This window comes from Sus scrofa, chromosome 1 (genome assembly GCF_054392235.1).
Source record: "Sus scrofa isolate SSC_HxYL_T2T_F1_AM1 chromosome 1, Sscrofa_HxYL_maternal_Yorkshire_Landrace_v2.0, whole genome shotgun sequence".
NCBI classification, from domain to species: Eukaryota; Metazoa; Chordata; class Mammalia; order Artiodactyla; family Suidae; genus Sus; species Sus scrofa.
Window position 1 is genome coordinate 251,999,014 of NC_139383.1, and position 27,109 is coordinate 252,026,122.

Consider the following 27,109-nt stretch of genomic DNA (forward strand, 5'->3'; position numbering starts at 1 on the left):
CAGGGATCGAACCCGCAACCTCATGGTTCCTAGTCGGATTCGTTAACCACTGTGCCACGACAGGAACTCCTGGACCATGTTCTTTAAAACAGCTTTCTTGTTTCTGAAACAAGACTCCACCTCTGATGCAGCTTGAGTGTATAGTGAACTGGATTCCATAGTTCTTCTCCTGTTACTGCTGTCAAGACAGATGGCCAGTGCCACATAATAAGGATGCATCAATCCGAGGACTCTGAAAGCTGGTGAGAAACTGCCATGAGTGGGGAAGCAAAGGAGGTTGCCTCCTCTCCCTGCACAAGTCCCTGGATGTACGGAGTGAATTTATGTGATGGGGACCAGACCCCAGGAGAACAGGCAGAGGAAGAAGGCCTTGAGAAAGAACATAGGCATGGGGTGAGGAGAGTCAGGCTTGAAGCACACTATTCTTCATGCCATGAAGTGGAGGTGCCAACACCTTTGCTCACAGGGAGGAGATATGACAAGGACAAAGTGGCATGTAGCCTAAGTATTCTGGATGACTTCTGGTCTCAACTCATTAGATCATATGGACAAGAAATATCAGTCTGGTATCCAGAAAGCAGTATTGACCTTTTGACATTTTCCCTGAGGTCTCTTTTAAATAGGCAAAATGAAGAGATTTCCTGAGTCATGCCCTCGTTATTAGCTGTTATAAATAATTTTGCTGAGTGAATCACAGCAAAATTCTTCTTTGCTTATGTATCTCCCCAGCACTGGCCATGCTTACATAGCTGCACCATTTTCCTCAGACAGAAGTTCCTTTCTTCCCTTTCTCTCTTCCCAAACCTATAAAACAAACTCTCTGATTGGGGGAGCCAGTGGAAGAAAGCCTAACTCTTGATTCTCTAGCTCTTTTCTCTCTCCTACCTTTAACTGTATTGTTCACATTTATCCATTCTTTCAAGAGTTGCTTTGAAAATGTTCAAAGCCATTACAGGATGCATGTTTTGGTAGGAAAAGACTGTGCTTGTAAAGCAGTGTTTACTCACCTAAGTGAGTTAGTATTAGTACTTCTGACTTCTCCCACCTTTCAATTGCAGGTGCCTGTAGGGGTTTGGGGGCCTGAGAGGAAGGAAAGGAATATAGAATAAACAACAACAAAAAAAAGCCTGGACTTAAATTCAGTTCAGCCACTTGCCACCTATGTGATCCTGGGCAAATCATTTTAACTTCTCCGAGTCTCAGTTTTATCATCTGTAAAAGGGGATGACATAGCTATCAGATTAAACAGGATAATGAATGTGCGGCATTTAGTGTGCGTGTGGAAATGATATACCCCTTTCATAGCAAGTCACATCAGCCAACAACATTAGGGTTCAGCCTAGGAAATGTGCTCACGTGTCTCAGACTACATTCGTTTCCTGGAAAAATTTGCATTATAGTGGGGGAGATAGGTGGAGTAGAGTAAGAGCAACATAGCAGAGCATGATGAGAGGACAATTCAGGACTGTGAAGGAGGCAGAGCTCAGCAGGCTCCCTGAAAAGGCAAGTTTTGAAGGGAAACCTGCTGGATGGCCAGATGTGACCACAAAAGAAAACAGAGGAAAGGAAAGTGTGGTGCCTGTACAGGGGGAGAGAGTTGCAACACAGAATGAGTAGGTGGTAGGGCTGGAAAGCAGATGGAAGGTAGATATTCAACTGATTAAGGTCTAACTTTCCTGTTCCATTGTTGGAGCTACAAACAGGTCCACTAAATGGACTTTTGCACAGACTCACAGGGTATGAGTGAAAACCAGTCCAGAAAGCTTTAATGTCAAGACCAAGCGGGAAGAAAGAAAAGAGGGGCAAGTCAGAGAAGGGTCACTGTTTCTCACTTTTCCAGGCAGATTTGGTGCCAATGACTCCAACAGAGGATGGAGGTATTCTGACAGCTTGTGGTCCCCAAGGAAACTGGGTTCTTCTGCATCTCCTCACTTAGCCCGTAATAGGATCAGTGTGGCTATCATTGCCTCAGCCTGTCTCAGGAGAATGATCTTCAGCTCTTCTCTTTTATGGGACCAGCTCTAACTTTTACGAGAGTCATCTGTCATTCAGACCTGAACTATTTAGGTAAGAGTGACTGTGAGTTCTTTAAAAAACGTATAGCTAAAAGCCTGTCCCACTTTTAACACTCTGAACAGAGCACTGGTTCCTGCATGTAAACTGCTGGTGGCACCCATAATCTTTATATTTAAAGTCTACCTGTTTCAACCACTTTAGGATAGTGTTATCTGCTTATAGACTCAAGGTCCCTTCAAAAGAATTTTTCATTCCAAGATGTATGAATACCAGGTTCAGGCTGTCAGAAGGTCCCTCTATAGGTTCAAGAGAAGGTGTGTGAGATAATGGGGTGGGGAACAGAAGGCCCAGGAAGGAGAAGAGAGCAGGAGCAGAAAGAGCACTGTGGGGAGGCCTGGGGGATATCGTAAATACCCAGAGGCATATCTGGGAAGCTGGGATGGGCAGTGGGCAGAGGAAAGGGCAGACTTAAGAAATAAAGCCCAGGACAGCCCACAATGCTAAAAAGGTAAGACAGATGTCAATCACAGGGAAAATCTGGGGCAAGGAGGTAGGGCTCCTCTTCCATGGAAGTAAGATGAGAGAGTTTCTTCCCAGTCAGTCGATTCTATTTTCTCTATACAGGAGGAGAGGTCATTCTATCTGGGGGAGAGATGCTGGGGTGAGAGTGGGGAGAGGGAACGACATAGATGGTGCCTGAGGGCCCCAGAGGAAGTGCTTGGATGGAGGATGGAGACCGCAGGGGCAGGAGCAGGAATTAGGGCTTTTGCTGTTCACACCCTCCATTCCCCTAAATCTCCCTGTAGAAGCGAAGTGCCAAGTACAGATGACCAAGACCACAGGGGAAGAGACTGGGTTGCTCTGGGGTCTTCAGAAGGCATAAGTGACTGGGAGTTCCCCTCATGGTGCAGTGGAAATGAATCTGACTAGGAACCATGAGGTTGCAGGTTCAATCCCTGGCCTCGCTCAGTGGGTTAAGGATCTGGCATTGCTGTGGCTGTGGTGTAGGCTGGTGGCTGCAGCTCAGATTCAACCCCTAGCCTGGGAACCTCCATACGCTGTGAGTGCGGCCCCAAAAAACCAAAAAACCAAAAAAAAAAAAAAAAAAAAAGAAGAAGAAGAAGGCATAAGTGATTGAAGTGATCACTGCCTTCAGGAAACTGGAAGGTCAACCTCAGGAGGTTGTTGGAAAACGATGGATAAGAAATGACCAGAGAAGGATAAGACATATCCTCTGTGTCAACTCACAGTTTCCTTCCTCTTCCCCATTTTTAAAAAGACATTTCCAACTTTAGAATGTTCGAGCTGGAAAGGATCAAGTAGTCAAATCCTCACATTTTGCCACAGGGAGAAGAGGCAAGGACATTACAGAATGATGGGTGCTCCAACAGAAAGAGCAGGGTCACATGGGAATACTTGTGAAGGACACTTAATTCCAGCCAGGGGGTGACCTCCCCAGGGAGGCTCTCCAACTCAGATGCAGGAAGGCGATCCAGGAGTTCCAAGGACTTTGTGGATCAGTGTCAGCTACTGCCCACACAGCCTGCCTTAGCCAGTGAGTTTCTCCTTTTCCCTCCTTCACCCCCAGGCGTGACTACCTTCTGGGGTTCTCCCACACTCACAGGCACACACCCACACTGGCTTGGAGCCCTGGTTGCCCCTGGGAATGGTCTTACAGGGTGGCAAGCTCTTAGGGTACTTGACTGGGACTAGAATTTCATTGTGGAAAATCTCCCCAGGCTCCAACCGCTGACTCATCCCTTGAGCCTTGTCCAAGAAATCATTTTCCAAGATTGCACAAACTCACATGCAGAAGAGCTATCAATATGTTCGCATTTGTATCCACGTCAATCTCCTTTCCTTATTCCTTGATATAATGAGTTATCTAATTATGGTGACATCTGTTGAGGAGGAATCTAGCTTCCCTCCCCCGAACAGAACCCAGTACAGGGCTCTTTTGGGGAGATCACATGCTGTGGGGTTTATGGGAGATGGGGCAAAACCCCACCAGGAATCAGCCACGGCTGCCACATGGTTCTTGTTATCCCCAACAGCCAGCTACAACCTATCATGGCACCATCTCAGACACCGGCAGACCCACAGACTGAGCCGATATTAGAGCTACAGGCTCACTGCTCACACACCTCTCTATTTCTAGCCCAGGCTGACTGAGAAGTCAAGAGCGAAGGCAGGAGAACACATGCTTACGTCACCTTTGCCTAATAATTAACACACATGCTTTCTTTTAATCCAGAAATGAGTTCGTATTTGTTAATATCATGTGACCTGGAAATTAAGGTATTTGCAAATTCTCTCTCATGTCCGCACTCCTTAAAGCCAGAGTTTAAGGTATGGTCAACATTCATTTATTCAACAAACACTGAGCAACTAGGGACTGGGTACCAGATGCTGGGTTGGGAGGGTGGTCTGGAGACAAGCAATCTTTGGAGAATTTAACATCCAGTGACACAAATGAAAGCTACACAGGCAGATGGGGCCCAACATTTGAAGAGGGTGCTGAGAGAGAGAGACTTAGAAGACAGGGCCATCCAGTCCAGGGCTTCCGTTTTGTCATAGCTTCAAGGTATCTTTAGAAACTGAAGCATCTTCACCTTCTATACTGAAATCCAAAAGACTCGCAGTGGCACAACCCAATAAGCCAAACTACATTCAGCAGGGTCAGTGACTTCCCAGTACACTTGGATTGATTTTGCTGGTGCTTCTCACTGTTCATTCTCCCAGGGCAATTGTGAGTGGCTTTGGATTTTATTTTCAAGCTTCCTATGTCTTCTGGGTAAATGTCACTGTAGTACATATTTCTGCAGCATTTCTCTTCTTGATATACCAGTCCTAATTAAAGGGAGGGGACAGAGGACCCACGTCAAACACAGGCCCTCGCTGTTTGGTAAGATCTTGTTCTCTGCTCTAGCACTAAGTGTCATTTGGAAATATTTTTTCAATTAAAAAAATTCTTCCACTGACTTTTCTAGGAAATTCCTAATGGCACAGTCATCAAAAAAAATAAATAAAATTTTAAGAATCTAGTGATCCCAGTAATAGAACTTCAGGGCTATGTAGGACTTTGAAGATCATTTAATCAAATCTCTTCGTTTTTCAGGTGTAAAATGCAAGGCACAGATTAGGGCCTAGAAAACACATGCTGTAGGATTTCCTCTGTGTCCTTTCCATACTCAGATTCTTAGGTCCCTTCCATTACCCACACAGTTTATTTTTTCCTTTAAAGACCAAAGTATCCTTGAATACAAATAATACTTTGCTTACAGCACCGTTACATTCTATTCAAAAACTTATATCCATTCTTTCGATCACTTATTCATTCTACAAATATTTTTTTTAAGTACATACTATGTAAAGACATTTTGCTACTCACTGAAGAAGACACAAAAGTAAAAAAGGCACAGTCCTTCCCTCAAAAACTCAGTTGTTACATAAACACAAATAATGTAAATATAATAGTAATAGTAATAATAATTATAGCCATTGCTTATACAAAATTCACTATATTCTAGGGACTGTTCTAAGCCTATCATATATATTAACTCATTAAATCCTCATAGCAACCTTGGGAGAAAGGTATTCTGCTTACCCCCATTTCATCAATGAGAAAACAGAGACCTGGGAAGGGTGAGGGACTTGTCCACCTGGGGCCACAGAACCAGGAAGTGGTAGAGCTATGATTTGAATCCAGTCTGGTGCTAAGATAAAAAGCAACCACTGCTATCAGAAGAGAACATGTGAAGAGGTGTGAAAGCTCCAAGGAGGAAGATTCTTTTCAGGTAGGAAAATTGGGAAAGATTTCATGTCAGAAGTGGCACCTGAGTAGGGTTGCCAGATTTAGCAAATAAACATACTGCTGCTGACTTGTGACCCTCTCCGTGTGAAGGTAGATTTGGGGGCAGTAAGACAACATGTATAAAAGAGGGATTCTTAGAAGCAGCAATCCAAATGGTCTCCTTAAGCTGAAGATTCTCCCACTCCTTCCAATCCCTCCACTCATTTCATCTAGAAAGAGAGATATGGTTCTGTTGCTCTCTACTTAAAACCTTTTAGTGGCTTAGGATTCAGTTCTGACTCCTTCACTTGAGATTTACCCCTCTCACTCATCCACATCCATTTGCTCATGCAGTCCATTTCTCAACCTTATTGCAGAAGAACTTCCATCACCATAACAACCAACTCCTCATAAACCTCGGTTGTTTCCCATGGCCCAGACGGTACTAATTCTCCAACTAGCTTTCAAGGCTGTACACAGGCCAGGCCCTCATAGCCAACACCCTTTTGCCAAAGAAATAATCTTCTCTAACTGGGTCCTTCGGAATTCGGGAGCACATTCTGCTCATGGACAGCTCCACACTTTGACCCATCTCATCCCAGAAAAGATGAGAATCATGCTTCTATTTGGCTCCGCCTATTCCCTCCAGCCTAACCCAAGTTGACCTCCCCTCCTCCACAATCCTTTCAGCCTCTGCCACTCATTCAGTCAGACCCTGACCTTTCTACTTTTCCAACACCAAAGTGCGGTGCTCAGTTCTGTTCCCTGCAGAGCTGCAGCAGGACCATTGATCCCATGGGGGCGTCTGGAGTGTCATCCCTAGGCCTTTGCTTTCAGAGATGATTATTTTATTTCGATGTGTTTTTGTTGGCAGCGGTCTGAAGCATCACACATCCAACTCAATGTGCGATGTGCATCATACAGTGCTCTTAGGAGAGGAGTAAACAGTGAGACTCGCAAGCGGCTGTCATTTGTCTCAAAATGTCTCCATTCTGAGAATTGCAGACTGCAGATAAGATCTGTCAATCAAAAGTCAGGAACATTGTTAAAACTGGCAAAGATTCTTTTCAAACTTTTTTTTTAAAGAAGAAAATCCAAACTCCTTAGTCAGGCCCTTAAAGTCAAGGGCTCTCAAGAGATCATTTATCAACTAATCAATCAATTAACTAATTCAATAGATATTTATGGACCGCCTGCCACATGCCAGGCACTTTGGCATACGTTGCAGAAGGTATTAAACAAAAAAGACAAAATCCTTGCTCTCCTGGAGCTGCTTCTCATTTTAGTAGAGATATAGATAACAAATGCCTAAGCCAGGGTCTGCTGATGGGGGTCATGGGTCAAATCCAGCTTTCCACCTATTATTATAAATAAAGTTTTATTGGAACACAGCCATGCTCTTTTATTTATGTACCGTCTATGGCTGCTTTCACACAACAACAGCAGAGTTGAGCAGTTGTGATGGAGACCGTATGGCCTGCAAAGCCTAAAATATTTACCATCTGGCCCCTTTACAGAAAAAGTTTTCCAACCTATGACCTAGAAAAATAAGTATATATATATTTTATTATTTTTTAAATTATTTTTAGGGCCACACCTGCAGCACATGGAGGTTGCCAGGCTAGGGGTCAAATCAGAGCTGCAGCTGCCAACCTATGCCACAGCCTTAGCCACACCGGATCCAAGCCGCATATGCAACCTACACCACAGTTCACAGCAGTGCTAGATTCTTAACCCAGCGAGTGAGGCCAAGGATTAAACCCGCATCCTCATGGATACTAGTTGGGTTCACTTCCACTGAGCCACAATAGGAACTCTGTAAAATAAGTGTATAATATATCGGGTGATAATTCATTTCATGAAGAAAAGTGATGTGAAGATAGAAATGACAGAGAGGCGGGGTCCCTGGATGCACACTCTGATAATGTGACCATGGAGGAGAGATCTGAATGGAGGAAGGAGCAAGCCATAAGAGACAAGATAACTGAGGAGGGGATCCAGAGAAGAAACAGCAAGTGCAAGCACCATGCCGCAAAAATAACAAGAAGGCTGTGGGCCTGATGCTGAGTGAGTGAGAAGAGACAAAGAGATAGGGTCGACCAGATGTTGAGGGGCCAGATTATGATGTTCTGGACCTTGGTTTTATCCTGAGTGTGATGTGAAGCCATAGCAGGTTTGGAGCAAAAGGTGGTCTGATTATGTTTTGAAGGATCTCTTGGCTGTGTAGAGAGAAGGGTGTTGGGTCAAGAAGCAGAAAGGCCAGGAGTTTCCATCGTGGCGCAGTGGAAAAGAATCTGACTAGGAGCCAGAGGGTTGGTTGTGCGTTCAGTCCCTGGCCTCGCTCAATGGGTTGGGGATCCGGCTTTGTCCTGAGCTGTGGTGTGGGTCGAGGAGGTGGCTCAGATCCCTTGTTGCTGTGGCTGTGGCATGGGCCAGCGGCTTCGGCTCCAATTAGACCCCTGGCCTGGGAACCTCCATGTGACGCAAGTTCGGCCCTAAAAAGATAAAAGACAAAAAAAAAAAAAAAAGAAGAAGAAGCATAAAGACCAGTTAAGAAGGTGATACACCAGTCCAGGTAAGGTTCACATCTTGGACCAGGTCCATAGCTGTGCAGTGATGAGAGGAGGTCTAATTCGGGGTACATTTTAAAGGTAGAGGTGCTAGGATTCCCTGAAGTTTAGCTGTAAAGTAAAAGAGACCCCATGGTTTTTGGCCTGAGCATCTTGAAGAATGGAACGGGCATTTACGAGATGGGGAAGAGGAGGAATATTAAGGGATTGAGTGAGTGGGTGTCAGGACTTTTGCTTTGGAGGTGTAAGTGTGAGTGTTTATTAAATGGTGACGTGGGGTAGGCAGCTTTACCATGACTGCCCTCCCTGGCTCACCTCCTACAGCCTGAGGTCCTTCTGACCCTTCCAGCTTACTTCCTACTCTCTCCTTCTCAGCCCTACTGTCCTGTTCTGCAGGTCTTTTGCTCCTCAGCAGGTGGCACACCTTTTGGCCTGATGGCCCTTCCAGTGTGGCTTCTCAGAATGCCTTTTCCACACTCCCTTTCTGCTGGCTGCACCTCCTCCTTAGGGTTACAATTTAAACATGAGCTCCAGAGAAGAGGCCTTTCCAGACCACCCTACCAACGTGGTCCCCCTTCCATCATTCCCTACCTCAGCTCCCATAGCTTACCTACCCAGTACTTACCTACTACAATGATTTTATCTGCTTGTTTACTTCTCTTCTGTCCACCCTCCTGGCCCCTCTCACATCCCACAAAACTGAAAACTACAGGCAATATGTAAATAAATGAGAAGTCTGTATCTGCCTTGCTCATTATTGTTTGCCTGGAGCTTAGCATAGTCTCTGTCACATAACTTTTTAACTTTTTCAGCTACAGAACCCTCTCCTCACGCTGAAATCCTGTGCAGGAGAGTGGTATACTCATTCATTTATTCATTACTCAGATAAAACAGGTGTGACTCTGGTTGAATTGGCACCGAGGGGCCTCATATTGTGGCCCCTAAACTGAAAACTGTTGTTCTCATCCAACTGGATACCTCCCACACTCCAGTTATCAGAGCATAAGAATGTCCAAGGGGTTCTGTTTCCTGGGGCTGTTAAATGCTAAAAGGAAAAAAAAAAAAAAAAGGAATGCTAACATAAGATTGGTAACACTTTATTTTGCTAAATAAAGACAGGAAAAAAATAAACAGCTACTCTATTAGTCAGACTGGGCTGCAGGAACAACTCTCCAAGCCTCAGAGCCAAAGTTTATTTTTCACTCACACTACGTGCCCAGTGAGGCTGGCAGGGTCATGATCACTGTGGGAGCCAGGTTGACAGAGGCTGTGTCTTGACACGTGTTCCCATCATCTCTGAGGAAGGAAGGTGGAATTGCCCAACTCTCAAAAATTCTGCCCGGAAGTGACATGTTCTTTCTACTTATACTTCATTAGTGAAAACAAGTCACTTGTCTAGATCTAACTGTAATGGGGACTGGGAGTTTTTTTTTTTCTTTTTAGGGCCACACACATGGCATATGGAAGCCCCTAGACTAGGGGTTGACTAGCTGAAGCTGCCAGTCTATATCACAGCCACACAATACGGGGTCCGAGCCACATCTGTGACCTACACCCCAGCACACAGCAACACCGGATCCTTAACCCACTGAGTGAGGCCAGGGATCGAACCCACGTACTCATGGATACTAGCTAGGTTCATTACTGCTGAGCCACAGCGGGAACTCTGGGACTGGGAATATTAACTTTTCTATATGCCTGAACCCACATCCTTATGGAGACTAGTCAGGTTCATTACCACTGAGCCACACTGGGAACTCCGGAACCGAGAATATCAATCTTTCTACATGCCTGGAAGGTAAGAGTCAGAATAGTTTATGGCCAGCAACCCCAACTCCTCCAACTACCAGTGACTATGACAACTATTTTATAAAAGGAATGGCACTGTAGCACCAAGAACATCATAGAAGAATGAAAACAAACTTCCAGTAGAATAAATTCTCTTTATTGAAAATTTGGGTCTTTGCCCTTATTTTTCTCACCTTCACTGCAGACTGAAGGAAAACCATCACAGATTGATGCAGTCTGCAGGGCAGTGCTGGTTAACCAATGTTCTAATCCACTTGAGTGGTCCCACCCTCTCACCCTCATACTGTGTCCTTTACCTGCAAGCCTTTCCTGTGCTTGATCTCCCAATCTCTCCCTTTTTCAGAGACCCGCCGGAAGTCACGCCCAGGCAGGATGAGTTCCCTCTAGCGTCACTATGCCCCTGCCTCTTGGGGCTCTGAGCCCTTTCTGTTTTGTCTGTGCATGATGTTGCGGGGTTCAGACTACAGAGGAACAGAGAAGTTACAGTCTGTCGACATTCCTACTTTTTTTTTTTTTTTTTTTTCTTTTTAGGGCCACATGTGTGGCATATGGAAGTTCCCAGGCTAGGGGTCAAATCGGAGCTGCAGCTGCCAGCCACAGCCACAGCCACAGCAATGCAGGATCCAAGCAGCATCTGCGACCTATACCATAGCTTGCAGCAATGCCAGATATTTAATCCACTGAGTGAGGCCAGGGAATGAACCTGCATCCTCATGGTTACTAGTCAGGTTCGTTACCACTGAGCCACAAGGGGAACTCCTCCATTCCTATTTGTTTATAGAAAAGGTGAACAGGATAAGGGCAAAGGTTCATCAATTAGAGTTTCCTTATGCTAAAGAAGAGATATTCAGAGGGAACAGATGGAAACCCTCAGAACTACAATTTCCCCCAGACAAAAGTATCCACTGGGAAGAAAGGTGATAGAAGGCAGCAGAGTAAGCCTTAGGCATCTGGGCATCTGTGTGCTTTGGACCACCTAGATTTCTTCTGTGGTCCCGGGCTCTGATTTTCCAGGAGAGGTTTCTCCTTCCCTAGGCACTTTTCTCCTGACAGACTTTGGGCCACTTCTCTTTCCCTGTAGGGAATCCATCTGAACTTCAATAGGACAGAGGGAGGACAGAGTACCTGTGCACGTTTCTGATGCTAATGTGGCTACAAAAAAAAAAAAAATGAACCTAGATCTACTTGACTGAAGTAGAGCTGAATGTTGCATAAATCAGTGATACAAAGTCTTATCAAGAGACCCAATAAGACCAATGCACATTTACCAAAGCTTAAACTTACAATAATAATAATAGTCTAAATTGTCCAGCTTTATATAGTTCTTTTGAAAAAAGTTCTTTTGAAAAGTTCCTTCATATGTTCTTTCCCTCTTGCTCCTCATCGAGAGTATGCAAGGGTGGATTATAATAAAACTCAGAGAGGTAGGTGGTTTGTCCAAGGTCACACAGCTAACACATCACTTCAGACACTTTGGGTTACAAATATTGGAAACCTAGCTTAAACAAGAAAAAAAGATTTATTCTCTAATATAATCAGAAGTGTAGGGTAAAGCAGGTTTCAAGTTTGGTTGATTCAGCAGCTCAAGGATATCATTAAGGGTCTGCACACTCTCCACGTCTCTGCCATTCTTGGGTTGGCTTTGTCCTCAGCTGGCAACAAAATGGCTAGTGATAAGACAGCTACAGAGGTGCCAGGCTTCTTGATCAGACATAATCACAGCAGGAGGAAAAAGAGAACATGGCTTCCTGGGTCTCTCTAAAACACTGGAAAACTGCACTGGGAGCAAGTCCGCCTATTCCTGCTCCCAATGATGCTTTTCATCTCATGGGTCATTTCTGAGCCACTTATTTGGATGAGAAATGAGGTTTTGCTCAGACTGTTTGGGCCTGGCCTGGAAAGTGGAAGGGGTCAAATTTACCTGAGTTATATGATTACATGGGTTGTGTCCACTTTAGCATGTACAAGACAGAATTAACACTGAGTTTTGCTCTTCCCACTATATCGTAGATGTGACCTTGCTCTTAAGAGATTACCATACTATAAAATAACAAAAACATGACATTTTTGAAGTAACAGATTGCTTTAGTGTTTTCAAAATAGCTTGATTTTATCCCTATAGGATAATAAATGTGTTGTTCTAGCCATTAAGTTGGTGGAAATTTGTTATAGCAGCAAATGAAAACTAATACAGGTTAGCAAGGATTGAGAGCCTATCTGGCTCTGACAGCCTTTATGCTACTAGCTAGGAGATCTGGGTGCTAGACTTGCAACTCCCTCTTTGAAGCCCAATTTCCTGCTCCATAAAATGGTGGGATTATGGGATTGGATTGTCCTGGTTGGTTTCAGCTATAGGAGAACACATGGGGAAGCACCTGCCATGATCCAGTAATAATGACCTGAGCCATGAATAAGACAGCTGGACAATAGAGGAGAATGCAGGAGCTGGTTATGAGAAAATAACAGAGATGGGACCTCATGAGTGACTAGACATGGCAGGTGTCTTGTGCAATAATGTGGGCTGGGAGGTATCATTCACCTGATGGGACACACTGGAGGTAAATCCAGGATTAGGTGAAGATGAGGTCAGACTGGGGCCTGTTGAGTATATTTATATGGAACTAACCCATGGGAGAGGGAGGGACCATCTGGATCTAGGGTCAGGAGTGGGGCTTGGGGGACTGCTAGAGATCTGGGCATTCCAAGTGAACAAGTGGTCACTGAATCCATGGATCTGGTGAGATCACTGAAAAAGAGTGAGGCATGTGAGAAGAGAGGAGAGTCAATGATGAACTTCCAGGGAAGCCAACACAAGGAGCAGCCAGAGGAAGAGGACTCAGAGATGGAGACTGATAAACAGCTAGGCAGAAGGCAAATCAGTGAAGAGAAGGAGGGAGAGAGAGAAAGGGGAGGGAGGGAGAGAGAGGGCATATGACAACATCAAAGGCTGGCTGCAGCCTGGGTAAATGAGACGCGTCATTAGGTTTTGGAAATTAAGAATCCACTGATTACCTTTGGGAGCACCATTTCCATGGAGAGTTGGGTAAAAGCCAGACTGCACTGGGTCGAGGAAGGGAAGGAAGGAGGATACCTGGATGGTAAGTTATAGAGAGACTTCTTCCTCTCACTGGGAGAAAGGTGTGCCTAGATGTGATACAAAACACACCAAAGACTTCCAGGAAGCTTTCCAAACAACAATTAGAAAGGGAAAGAATTCCCTAATAAAATAACAAAAACTACACAGAAGATGACAGTGACACTACATGGTAGTCAGAATAAGAGGCAGATAAAAGCTTCTCAGGAAAAGTAGCAATATTAGGGGCCCTGGGGATCAGCTGTATGGCCACCATCACCCCAGGCTGCCCTTCACACAGCCTGCTCTGTCCTAAGGGCCATGAGCCCTGGAGAGCAATATTCAGATCATGTCTTCCATCAGCCTCAGTTTCTAGCTGCCAATGCCAAGCACTCCTCTTACCTTCACTTTTGTCAGATGCTGCCTCCTACATTTCCTAAACTTTCTGTATTATCTGGGCTCAGGGAGATTCCCGAACTGCAGCTACTCCAGCACTCACTGGAAGTAAAGACCAGGGGCTCAGGGTAGGGGAGCAGATGCTGCTGATGCCCCATCCAAGCCCTTCATGACCACAACCTGACCTCCACTTGACAGCACCTGCAGATCATCACATGTGGGTTCTCTTTGGTGACCAGAGCCTGCTCTCTATGCATGCATGCAGACAAATGAATTAATTCCACTGTTTGTCCCTCCTCAGAATAATCCTCAATGAAGACTGCAGGGGGCTGGTATATCCACACCACAGCTCTGTTACCTGTTGGGCAGAAGAATTGCAAGGCTCTGCATTGTCACCCACAGTCCCAGCAAGACTGAGCTGCAAGTGTCTGCAGTGGCAACTAGCTTGATAGCACCCTTTATTACTTTCCTTTCCTTGCCTGTCTTACTTTCTCTGTTTCCTGGGATTACCTTCCAAAGAAACCATTTACCCTGAGATCCTTTTCTCAGGGTCTGCTGCTGGGGCAACCTAAAGGAAGTGAGAGGGATAGTCTGACCTAGAGCAGAGTAAAGCTCCTTTGCATGTCAGTGGAGGCTGGTTCCTGATAGCTGTGACACTGGCCAGCCAGATTTGCCAGTTAGCCACATCTGCAGTATCACCAGGATCCAGACCTACTAAATTACAGCTCTGGGCTAAGCGCTTTACAAACATTTTCTTATTTGTGCAAGAAGCCCTGTGTGGAAGATGGGATAATGGTTCCCCTAAAATGTTCACATCCCACTCCCCTGAAACCTGTGAATATGTTACCTTACATGAAAAAAGACTTTTTTGTAGGTATGTTTAAGGACCTAGAGTTGAGATTATCCTGGATTATCATATGGAACCTTATAAGAGCAGGGCAGAGGAGTCAGAGAGGAAATGTGACAGTGGAAGCAAAGGTCCGAGTGACAAGGCAAGGAAAAAGATTTTCCCTGAAAGCCTCCAGAAGGAAAGTTGCCCTGCCAACACCTTGATTCTAGAACTTCTGACCTCTAGAATTATAACTTAATAAATCTATATTAAGCCACTAAGTTTGTGGTAATTTTTGTTTGGTTGGTTGGTTGGTTTTGCTTTTTAGGGCCACACCCATGGCATAGGGAGGTTCCCAGGCTAGGGGTCAAATTGGAGCTGTAGCTCCCAGCCTATGTCAAAGCCACAGCAACGCAGGATCCAAGCCACGTTTGCAACCTACGCCACAGCTCACAGCAATGCCGGATTCTCATCCCAGTGAGCAAGGCCAGGGATCGAACCTGCATCCTCATGGATACTAGTCAGATTCCTTAACTGCTGAGCCACGACGGGAGCTCCAGTTTACAGCAATTTGTTACAGCAGCCATAAGAAACCAATACACTTGACATAGAGGTTAAGTGTACAAATTTTGGAGCCAGAATGCCCAAATTCAAAGCCTGACTCTATCACTTAGTAGCTGTGTGACCTTGAGCAAATTACTGAATCTCTCTTTGCCTGTGTGGGCTCATCAGTAAAATGAGAATAGGAATAACATCTGACTCAGGGTTGTAGCGAGGCTTTAATGAGTTTATACAGACACCAGAACAGTATCTGAAGTACTGTAAGAAATAATCAACGTCAGCTATTATTATGATAAATATTCACGATAGCCCTTTTTCTCCACATTTTCATGCTCAGAGAACTCAAATGACTTGCCCAAGGCCACAGGGTTAGGAAGAGTCAGAACCCTCAACGCCACCTGCCCAGTTGCAGATGAATTGCAACTGTCCCAATAAGAACCTGGTTTCCGTTCTTCTTACCTACTCCTCGCCTCCTCTGACCTGCTCTGTTTGGCCACTCTCCTTTCTGCAGTAGGTCATCAGCTCAGATTAAAGGCAGCAGGAAAATACTGTGATTTGCATCAAATGCATAAAAGGCCTTCTCATGTTACCCTTGAAACAATTCCAGTTAGGAGGGCAGCAGTTGGGCTGGGCAGAGTAGCACCTCCATTTTGGGAATGAAGAAACTGAGGTTCAGAAAGCTTAGAGGACTTGCCCAAGGTCAATGGGCCCTTGACAGGCAGAGCTAGAGGAGGAGGCAGGCCTCTTGGCTCCTGGTTCTAGGTCTTTCCTGCTGCCTGTCAAAACCTTGTAAAGGCTCCTGCGAATTTGCTGCTGCTCAAATTCCAGCCAGTGAGAAATGCCATTGATTTAATGCTTGTTTAAGCGAATGTGATATAAATCCTGCGTAGGTGGTCAGTGCCATGTACACATTTTATTTCCCTTAATACTGCTTTAATTGAGTATCACTTGGGTAAATACTTGATTAGCAAGTGTTTATACTTTGAGGATTTAACAAAGTTAGACTTTTTCAGTGGCTGGAAAATACTGAGTGACGTAATTATTTTGATTTCATGATGAACCCAATGGAAACCAATGTCCCTTGTCAGGGTTCAGTGTCCTATGATGAACCCAGCATGGGGTGCCTGCGTCACTGACATTCCCAGTGAACGTGAACAAATTCCTTCCCCTCTCTAGGCACCGGCAAACTGCTCTGGGAAATGAGGGGATTGGATGAGATAATCCCTAAGGGTCTTTGTGGCTAGAGGTTTTGACAACCCACCCCCCAAGCAGAGGGTTCCTAGGATCACAGGGATTCTCTCCCAGCCTGTGTGCTGGGTCTCTGCCCAGAGTCCCAGTGCAGGAAGAGCGTCAGGCAGCGTCATCAGGAGCTTAGTCCTGCACCCCTCCCACATCCTGGATGCTTTTGTTTGCTCTCAGCTCACACAGGGAGCCTGCCCTGGCTGGCCTCAGCTCTTCCAGCCTCGAGGGGAGGTTGCCATGAGCTGCTGGGCCTCTTCTTGGCAATGCAGAGATCAGACAGGAGTGCCCGTTTCCTGGGTCCCTCATTCTGCCTGTTCAAGAGCCTTGACTGAGGGAGTACTGTGGATGGTTGAGGGCAAATGTGACTCCATAGGTCAATGGATGAGATAAGTAATCCATCAATTGACTTTAAAAAAAAATTATAAAGATGACCTATGTCTTACTTTTAACTTATTGTATTTTGTGTTGCCGATAATCACCCAGTATGCAGCAGTCTTTGAAGCTTGAGGTTATTTCATGCTCTTGAGGGTATCTTAGAGCTACAACATTCTCAGGCCTCAGCAGCTTGGGGATATAAGTGAAATTCCGGTGACATTAATGTCTAAGTCTTGGTGGCCATTAGCTCCAACCTGAATCTGAAATCAGGAAGATCTGAGTTCAAAGTCCGTTTCTGCTTGCTCTCCAGCTATGTGACTTTGAGCAAGTTGTTAAGCTCGGCGAGGACTACGTGAAATACCAGACTGACTGGCAATAGCTGCTCAATGGATATTACTTTCCTTCCCTTAGTCACCATCTTGTTCAAGCCCCACAGGGAACTGGATATCTTCCCAACTCTGAGCACCCTGAAACTTTAGAAAATTTTGTAGAGGAGAAGGAGATATTGAGCTTGCTTTGGAAAAATGGGAGAGTTTGGAAGTACGGAAATGGGGAAAGAACAGTCTACAAAAAAAAAAAAAAAAGAATATAGTGAATGAAGGCTCAGAAACAACCATACATGCTATGGCAGGGGAAAATGGGGAAAATGAATCGATTACATTTGGGCCCTACTGGGTCAGGCAATTTAAATAAAGCTTTTTATTTTTTTTTTCTCTTTCCCTTTTTTCCCGTTTGCTTCTTCACTTCTTAACTATCTGTGAGAGGTTAAAGCAATCTGAATTAAGTTAGTTAAATTGACTTTTATTATTGAATTATAATCATTTGTGCAATTATGAAACCAGGTGTTCCTGATTGAGATCAATTATTCCTTCACCTGATCACTATAGAGCTAATAAGGACTTAGAATTGCTGTTCAAGTGTACTTCCAGCCGGGTTTAAGCCTTTTGGAAAGGCATTTATTAAGCCAAAGAGTGGTGGAAAAAAATCCAGGGGAGAACAAGGACAGAGATTAAAATCCTTTAGGAAAAGGCCTAGAAAGGCTGATTTGATCATTAAGTAGCCTTGATGGGTGGCTGGCTGATGACAAGGAATCTTTGCAGTGTTCCTCCAGGAACTTTGATGGGGGTAAGGTAGAATGGGGGCAGGGTAGGCATGGGGTGGGGAGGGGTGGGAGGTAAAGATACTCTGTGTAATCACAGTTTATAGACTCATTTTCGGTTGTGTTCCTCCACTGAGGTGGTATTGCCCTCTCTCCCTCCTGAGGCTTCAATACTAACTCTAATAAAGATATGAAGATGCCCTGGTGTCCTGTCCACTGTGTGAGGAGTGTGTGAAGTGGATGTGCAGTCTGTTCTAGGAGGTTTTGGTTCCTAGAGTTCTAGGTTCCCTCACATCTGGTCCCTATGAGACTTCCCTGAGGAGGTCAGAGCAAGAGTTATTAGTTCCAACTAACAAGTGGGGACCCTGAGGCTTGGTCAACAGACTTACCTACACTCACAGAATTAGTGACCAACATGGGGCTGGGACCAAGCCTTTCAGATGTCAAGACCACAACCTTACTGCTACATGTCCCATTTCATAGGCAAGGAGAAAGACACCATCATCTCTACAGTGGTTTGTAAGCCAAGATATGTGTTAAAATCACCTGGGGAGATGAAAACACACCTGTTGCTTGCACAGTCCTCTAGATTCAGTTAAATGAAAGTTTCTGGAGTTGGTGGGGTACCACAGTGTTTTTAAAGCTCCTGAGGTAATTCTGTTTCGAGCCAGGGCTGTGAACCACTGATCTAATGGGCGACTAGTTAGTGAAGTGTAGCCCGGATGGCCTTGGGGAGTTAGGTAGCTGCATAAGGCCCTCTGGGTTGCAAATGACAGAAATCTAATTCAGCTAAGTAGGCTTGATTATTTGCAGGGAGATTTATTAGAAGGCTCATTATTAAGAGGCCTGTAGGGGATAGAGTGGGATCTCAAGGACAAATGATATGTGGGAGTAGAAAACCGCCTGGTTTCACCTGACCTATCTCCACAGCCCTGGTCTCTCATGCCAAGTTCTGTGTGACCACTTCATTCTCTTCCTCCTCAGGCTGTTTCTTCCCCAGTACAAGAGACCCGGTCACGGCCAACTCTAGACGTCTCCACTGTTGGAGAAGATCTGAGACTTCTCTCTTCCCGACACTTGGGCAGGTGCCCACTCCAGGTCAATCCGTTTGGTCACACGGCTGTGTCACTAAGATGCTGACCCCCATTCAAACCACATGGCTAGAATGAGGGAAGTGGTTATTTTTCAGAAGAAGGAGGGGGTACCATTCCAGAAAGATATATGGTAGAGGTTCCCTAGCCATCATCTGTGACCTTCACATAGGATTTGTACAGCTGGATCACTCTCAAAAGAAAATCCTTCAGTAGTTGCCCTGAAAATCCTGCTGCTCTGCAACCTCACACTATCAAGGAGCAAAAATGGACAGCTTTGGAAGCAGGATGATCCTGGGCTCAATCATTTCATGAATTCTGAGCAGCGGGACCTGCAAGGCAGAGGAGCTGGGCAGTGAGGCAATGTGGATACCATTTATTCCCCCCTAGTGTGCCAAAGACTCACAGCCTTGGATTTGGACAGGACTCTATTAGTGGAAGATTTGGGGGTTGCAAGGGACAGAAACCTAACTCAAACTGACTTATACATGTAAGAAAAAGGAATCCCTAGGCTTACATGACTATAAAATTCAAGATACTCGCTTTCAGTGGTGACTGGATTCAGAGCCCAGACAATGTCCTGAAGACTCAGTCTTACCCTCTCCCTCTCTCAGCTCTGTTCTCCTCTGTGGGCTCCCCCTCAGGCAGACTCTCCCTTCACAGAAGCAAGATGGTCATCAGCTACTCAGTGATCCCCCAAGGAAAGACCAGTATCTTTTCCTCCAGTAGAATTAACAAAATTCTAGGGTTGAGTATCATTGGAATAACACAGGTCCCAACCTGAGCCTAAACCTGTGGTCAGGGGAGGAAACTGCACAAACTGAGAGTGGGGGAGGGGAAAGCTTTGTAGGAGTATGGAATGGGTGCCAGGAAGGACAGGACAACATGCCTCCTTTAAAGACCCCCACAGCTCATCTGGCCCAACAGGCTACAACCCACCTGCCCAAACACAATATTCTGTGAAGTCTTCCCTGACCAACAGCCTAGCCTGACCATAGTGAACAGTCTCTCCATGCCTGTCTCTCATTTTTTGTATAGGAAACATACAGAAATCACCCTTGGAGTGAACTTGCTGAGAGGCTGGGTATGAATCTGTTCCTTTGGTACCCTAGCACAGGACTGCAATAGTGAAGTTTATCAGAGTTTGTTGAATCACAGGACTCCCAATAGCCATCAAGCTGAGTAGGTGGAGTTCTGAAGCTGGGTCCAGATCACTAGTGTGGAGTTACAGATCTGCTCCTGATTCAGTGTACCCCTCAGACAAGTCTCTTCTCAAATCTGGGCTTTGTCCACAAGATCCACAAGATCTTGTTCACATACCTGTTGGGATTACTCAGAGGTTTGTCTTAAGACACATGGGAACAAGTTGTCATGTCAAGTAGTATCATTTTGGGTTTTTTTGACTTTTTTTTTTTTTTTGTCTTTTTAGGGCTGCACCCACAGCATATGGAGGATCCCAGACTAGGAGTCTAATCAGAGCTGTAGCTGCTAGCCCACACCAGAGCCACAGCAAAGCCAGATCTGAGCCACGTCTGCAACCTACACCACAGCTCACGGCAACGCTGGATCCTTAACCCACTGAGAGAGGCCAGGGATCAAACCTACAACCTCATGGTTTCCGGTCGGATTCGTTAACCACTGAGCCACAACAGGAACTCTGTGTCATTTTGTTTCTTGTCCATAAAATAACCAAAGTCCACTTTCAGAAAATACAGAATTATCAAGTTCCTGTTGTGGCTCAGCAGTAAAGAACTGGACTAGTATCCATGATGATGTGGGTTTGATCCTTGGCCTCGCTCAGTGGGTTAAGGATCCCGGGTTGCCGTGAACTATAGTGTAGGTCACAGACCAGGCTCAGATACTGCATTGCTGTGGCTGTGGTGTAGGCCAGCAGCTGCAGCTACAATTTGACCCCTAGCCTGGGAACTCCCATATGCCACAGGTGTGGCCCTAAAAAAAAAAAAAGAAAGAAATATAGCATTATGAAAAAATAGTTTAAAGGTGAAAATCTCATGCAATGATGGGATTCCATACAGCATGAAAAAAAAAGTCTACAGAAAAATGATTTTAACATGAAATATGTGCTTTGAAGAAGACAATGCAGTGGAAGACGTAGAAGAGCAAAATCAGAAGCCAGAAGTCTGTGGAGCAAAACCAGAGAGGATGGCCATGCTGGAGGGGAATCCTGAGCACAGGTGGCTGCTGAGGAATTAGCTGGAAAAACCTTTAGGTGTGGTCTTTCCAGTCCTGGCCATGAAGGGATGCTGATTTGAAAGCCCTTCTGAGGCCTTTTGCTCCCTTTCCAGTCTTGAAAATGAGGGCTAAGGAGTTGGGTGAGCTTTGCAGGCAGATTACAACCAGATCCAGTCCTGTCTGCTGACACCATGGCTGCTCCCTTCTCTGACACCAAAAGCCGTCTGGCTTTCTTCACTCTGTCATCTTGGGCTGTAAGTAACTCACTTAAATTACCATTGGACAGGGAGAGGCTCACAGCCTGCTTTGCAGCTCTCCTTCCATCCAAGCCATTAGTATGTTTAATAGCTCTGGCCCCATGCTGATTTCTGACATGCAGTAATTAATTCCCTTCCACTCAGAGATATAGCCATTCACAGGTCTTGATTCAAGAATGTCTCTGCTCTGTTCCATTTGAGAAACACTTAAAATGTTGAGTAGGAAAACTGTTTGGCCTTAAGTGAAACACTACTGATTTCTATCCCATCCTTATATGAAAATAAATTCCAGATGTACTAATGATCTAATGTAACATACAAAACCATAAAAATACTCTAAGGTGAACATAATCTTAGAATGGGAGAGATCTTTCTTCTTTTTTTTTTTTTTGGCTGCACCCATGGCATGCAGAAGTTCTGGGGCCAGGGGTCGAACTTGTGCCATAGCAGTGACATTACTGGATCCTTAACCCACTGAGCCACCAGGGAATTGCAGAGAGAGGTCTTTCTAAGTGTGCAACCACAGGCAAAAACCATAAAGATCAAGGTTCATGAGTTTGTTCACATCAAAAATTTAAACCTCTGTGTGGCCTAAATTAATAAAATTGAATTAGATTAAAAGAAAACGACAAATTTGGGGAAACTATTTGCAATGTACAATGGCTACTACCAAAAACAATGATGCTAATATTTTTTTTCTATGTGCAAGTGTGTTAATATATACAGAATATACTAACAGTTTAATTCACAAAAGAATGAACATCAAATGGTAAAGAAACATAACGGAAAATACTGTTGTATGCCATCTTATATGAGAGACATGAGTATCTGCAGATTTGGGTATCCACAGGGGTCCTGGAACCAATTCCCAATGGATACCAAGGGATGACTATATTCTATCTTACTTATGATAAAATTAAAATAGCAATAAAAGGCTGCTTGTGAAATTAATCAAGACAATAAAACAACAATACCCAAATGTTAGGGTATAGGAAAATGTTCACCTTCACACATTGTTGTTGAGAATCTAAATTAGTACAAATTTCCTGCAGGGAAAATTTGTCAAAATCAGAAGCATGGATCCATTTTCACATCAAGGAATCTATCTTGGAGAAATAATTAAGGATATACACAAAGATATAGATTTAAGATTCTATTTTAATTGTGAAGATTGGAATTAATTTAAATGCCTAATGACTGAAGGTTTGTTAAATAAGTTCATAAAAGCAAACTATGTAAACATTAAAAATTATATTGTGCATGTATGTTTACTAATATGGAAAGAGATTCACTATCTCTTGCTAATGATTAAAAATACATTAAAAAAATACACTCAGTGCACAAAATTTCATTTCCCAGCCCCAAAAAAATCATGGGAAAAAAATCTGGAGAAAATATAACAAGCATTAACGGTGGTGCAGTTATCTCCAGATGGTAAAATTTGGGGTGATTTCAATTTTATTTTTTGGTTTACAGGTAATTTATAATTTTTCTATAATGAACACCTATTATTGTTATATAGGAATAATAAAAATGCTTATCTTGCATGATTAATGTGAAGATTAAATGGTTTATGTGCCTCAAATGGTAACTGATTTCCAAAGAGAGAGCCCCAAGAAGGAGATGATCAGAGAAGCTGGAGGATGAACCAAAGGAGAAACAAACTTGAACAAGCTCATGACATGCAGTGAAATTAGGGTGAAGGAGTTATAAAGGGTGAGGGTGGACAGAAAATGTGGCCATAGACCTCCCTTTGGAGCATTTGTTAGAATAGAACAAGGAGAGAGGATAAACAGAACCAAGAAGGAAAGAGAGTCAAGAAACTAGTGTCTCCTCATTTTATTTTTGAAGATTACAAAGTTCTGAAAGTAGGGAGGGCTTGTGCAGACTCATGCAGAAGTATGCAAATAATCCGTCTCAACCACAGTTCCTAACGTTTCTTGAGTCCATGGCACCTGATGTCCCCCAGATAGTCTCCCTCTGTTTCATTTGGAGTATCCACAGGTGATCCCATCTTTCTGCCACTATTACACAGTTATGGTGTTATTTATCCCAGGGCAGTGGGTGATTTAGCACCCTTAGGCAGGATTCTCAATCCCAGACATGAAAAGTTAAGTTAGAAGGAACACTAAGGGCCCTGGCCAACTGGGGGATGTCCCATTCTTCGGAAAATATTTTATAGTATCTGCACCCCAGAGAGACTTGAGTATTACCTGGCTAATGCTTAGTCAACACTGCTCTCCCCTTTTCAATGATCCTCATAGCCAGTTGTCTAGCCTGTGCACACACTTTCAATGACAGGTAACTCACTACCCCAAGTCAGTCATCCACAAATGGATGAGTGCCAGGAATCATGCTAAAAACTTATGTCTAGAATTTTTAAGGCCTGTTTTAAATCTTCTATGAAATTTTTATAGTTTATATTTTATATTCACTACAGATACTTTGAAGTCATTTAAAAAATTTTTCTGATCCTTTTCATACATATATATTATGAATATAAATTATTATTTTATAGACTGCATCTAATAATTCCACCATGTACAGTCTCTGTAGTTCTGTTTATATTGTCTATTGTTTCTGCTAGTTCTTTCTTGTGGAGCCTAGTTTCCTTTTGTGACTTGTTATCTTGGACTGTTTACGGGAAATTGTATTAGAAAAACTAATTTCAGGAATACTTGGAGGCTGACAATGAAAATACATTTCTCCTGAGAGGATTCAGATTTTGCTTCTAAAAAGAATGTTGTTAAGGTATATATACTATATAAGCAGTTGGTCTTGGGTGAGCCCCAGGAATCTGCATTTTTAGTAAGTTCCCTGATGCCACTGATGTCTTTGATCCATGGATCACACTTTGAGTAGTATGGGATTGGAAGAGGACCCAGAGGTTTGAAACCAGGGTGTAATTCTTGGGACTGTGTCACTTCTGGCCTCAGCTTATTATGGGAAGGGTATCCTAGGATACACCTCACTGTGTGGGGCCTGGGCTTTGCCCTCTGTCCCTCTCACCTCTTCAGACTGCCAGCACAAAGCTTTGATTTTGAGGGATCAGCAAATATGTTCAAATCAAAAACACTTACAATGCTTGCTTATCTCGCTAGGTTTCCATTTTCCCTTTATATTTAATCTAGTAATTCCTTATTTTCTTGTCATCTCTTTGATGCTTTTGAGAAGATTCTTTAAAAATATGTATTTTTAGTTGCTTTCAGTGGGATGATTGGTCTAAGTAACCCACTCTGCTGTTCCTAGAAATAAGAAGGTCTACACTTAGCACTTCACATCTTCACATTGATGAACTCTTTAATTCTCTTGAAATAATAATACCCAAAGAACCTCCTACTGTTACCTCCATCATCTAGGTAAGCCTTTGTATGTGTCTATAATGATTTGTTTAGAACATATTTGTTAAGTTCTTTCAGGTCACCTGTACTTGTTCTTCTTTTAAGGCTCCATGTGAAGTCTCTTTCATTTAGCAGGACTTTCCTTGCTGCTCTAGCTTTCCTGGCTACTCCTCTTTGGACAGCCTTCTTGCCAGTGTGTCCCAGGATTTCAGAATGTGGCTGCTAAAAGCAAATAGTAAGATACACTTCTCACTTGCCAGGTGAGAAGAACAAAACCCAGAGAAGAGAAACAACCTGCCCAAGATCTTACAAAGAATTACTGGTGCTCTTGAGACTAGAACCCAAATCCTCCTCACCCAGCCTGGCAATGTTTCCACAATCATATGCTAGTCCTTCATTACATTGAGCCAAGCTTGCCTCTCAGCAACTTCCATGTAATAATTAATCAAGAAATGGCAAGATGTGTGTCTTCTAAATCTGGGAAAAACACCAAAAGAAGTCAGTACATTTTAATGTAATTTTTATCTGCCTAGTTCTGAGGATAAAGGTCTCCATCCCCTAACAGCTGAAGGGGAAGTAGCAATCAACAGATACTCCTGGAGAAAGTTAACAGTTCACAGGGTTATATTTTAACTATCCCCTTTTATTTAATTTCTATCTGTGAGACCTCTGAAATCTTAAGAGCCCTAAAATGCTGTAGAATACACCCACTGTCCTCCTGGAAGGATTCCAGTAAAAACAGCTTCTAATTAAATAAACGAGCTCTGCCATGTTCGCTTCAGATAACAGAATAACGCTTCCAATGACAAGCACATTTGACTGCAGTCAGTTTATTACTTGTTAAATAATCATTGAATCTTGCTGTTCCTATCCATCTTACAACCTTTCACTAACTGAACACAGAAGAATTGTAAAACAAACAAACAAACAAACAAACTAATCATAATAAGAAAAAAATGGCAGTGCTTAGGGAAACTGGAATGTCTATAATGAAATCCATTAAGAAAGGAAGCAAAATGACTAATTCAGGAACTCATTCAATCTAATTTCTTAAACTCCTGAACTCCTGGCCCCCAAACACTTCCCAGACCATATGTCCTCCTAAGCACCACCACCACTATCACCACACACACAACACATACACACAACACACACACACACACACACACACACACACACACACACACACACACACACAAAATACCTATGCCCCAGCCATCACTATCTTCTCTGTGGCTCTCAGACATGGCACATACTCCCATATTTCTATTTCTTAGAGCAACAGCAATTACCCTCACCTATCAAAATCTTTCACAGCCTGCAGGGCCTAACAATTTCCCTGAAGATTTCTTAGGGAGAAGCCCCCACTCCTGCTTTTTATCCCTTGACAAAGAGGCCATGGAGATCCAGCCTCTCTGCAAAGGACTCTCGCTCCTAATTGTGACTGGAGTCACATGGACCCTCCCCCCATACTTATAATAACATTTTTAGCAAAAGTAAATTGAAGATGACACAAACAGATGGAAAGATATACCATGTTCTTAGATTGGAAGACTCAATATTGTCAAATGATTATATCACCCAAGACAATTACAGATTCATTGTAAGCCCTATCAAATTACCAATGGCATTTTTCACAGAACTAGAACAAAACACTTTAAAATTTGTATGGAAACAAAAAAGATCCTGAATAGTCAAAGCAATCCTGAGATAGAAAAACAGAGCTGGTGTCCTAACCTAAGATGATACTACAAAGCTACCGTCATCAAAACAGTATGGTACTGGCACAAAAACAGAAATATAGATCAATGGACAAGATAGCCCACAAATAAACACACACACCTATGGTCAACTAATCTACAACAAGGGAGGCAAAAATATACAATGGAGAAAAGACAGTCCATTAAAATAAATGGTGCTGGGAAAATTGGACAGCCACATGTAAAAGAATGAAATTAGAATATTCTCTAACACCATACACAAAATAAACTCAAAATGGATTAAAGACCTAAATGTAACACTGGATACTATAAAACTCTTGGAGGAAAACATAGGCAGAAAATTCTTTGACATAAATCACAGCAATATTGTTTTGGATTCACCACTTAGAGTAATGAAAATAAAAACAAAAATAAACAAATGGGACCTAATTAAACTTAAAAGCTTTTGCATAGTAAAGGAAATCATAAACAAAACAAAAAGACAACTTACAGAATGGAAGAAAATATTTGCAAATGAAGAGACCGATAAAGGATTATTAATCTTCAAACATACAACTGATTCACGCAGCTAAATATAAAAACAAAACAAAACAAAAACAAAAAACAACCCAATCAAAAAATGGGAAGAAGCTATAAATTGATATTTTTCCAAATAAGATAGACAGATGGCCAAAAATCACATGAAAAGATGCTTAACATCACTAATTATTAGAGAAATGTGAATCAAAACTGCAATGAGGTAT

The 27,109-nt window shown here is 43.4% G+C and overlaps 1 protein-coding gene across 39 annotated transcripts in view; it reads right to left on the minus strand.

Annotated features, from left to right (window-relative positions):
• The window catches only part of ALG2 (ALG2 alpha-1,3/1,6-mannosyltransferase), a 588,615-nt gene that overhangs the window by 163,097 nt on the left and 398,409 nt on the right, over positions 1-27,109 (minus strand). For 2 of the 39 annotated variants that reach the window (XM_084972160.1, XM_084990473.1), the window contains exon 4: positions 1,008-1,080. The exons of the other annotated variants lie outside the window; for them this stretch is intronic. The gene's annotated coding sequence lies outside the window, so the exon portion shown is untranslated. The remainder of the gene's footprint in view (positions 1-1,007; positions 1,081-27,109) is intronic. 39 annotated transcript variants of the gene reach the window in all.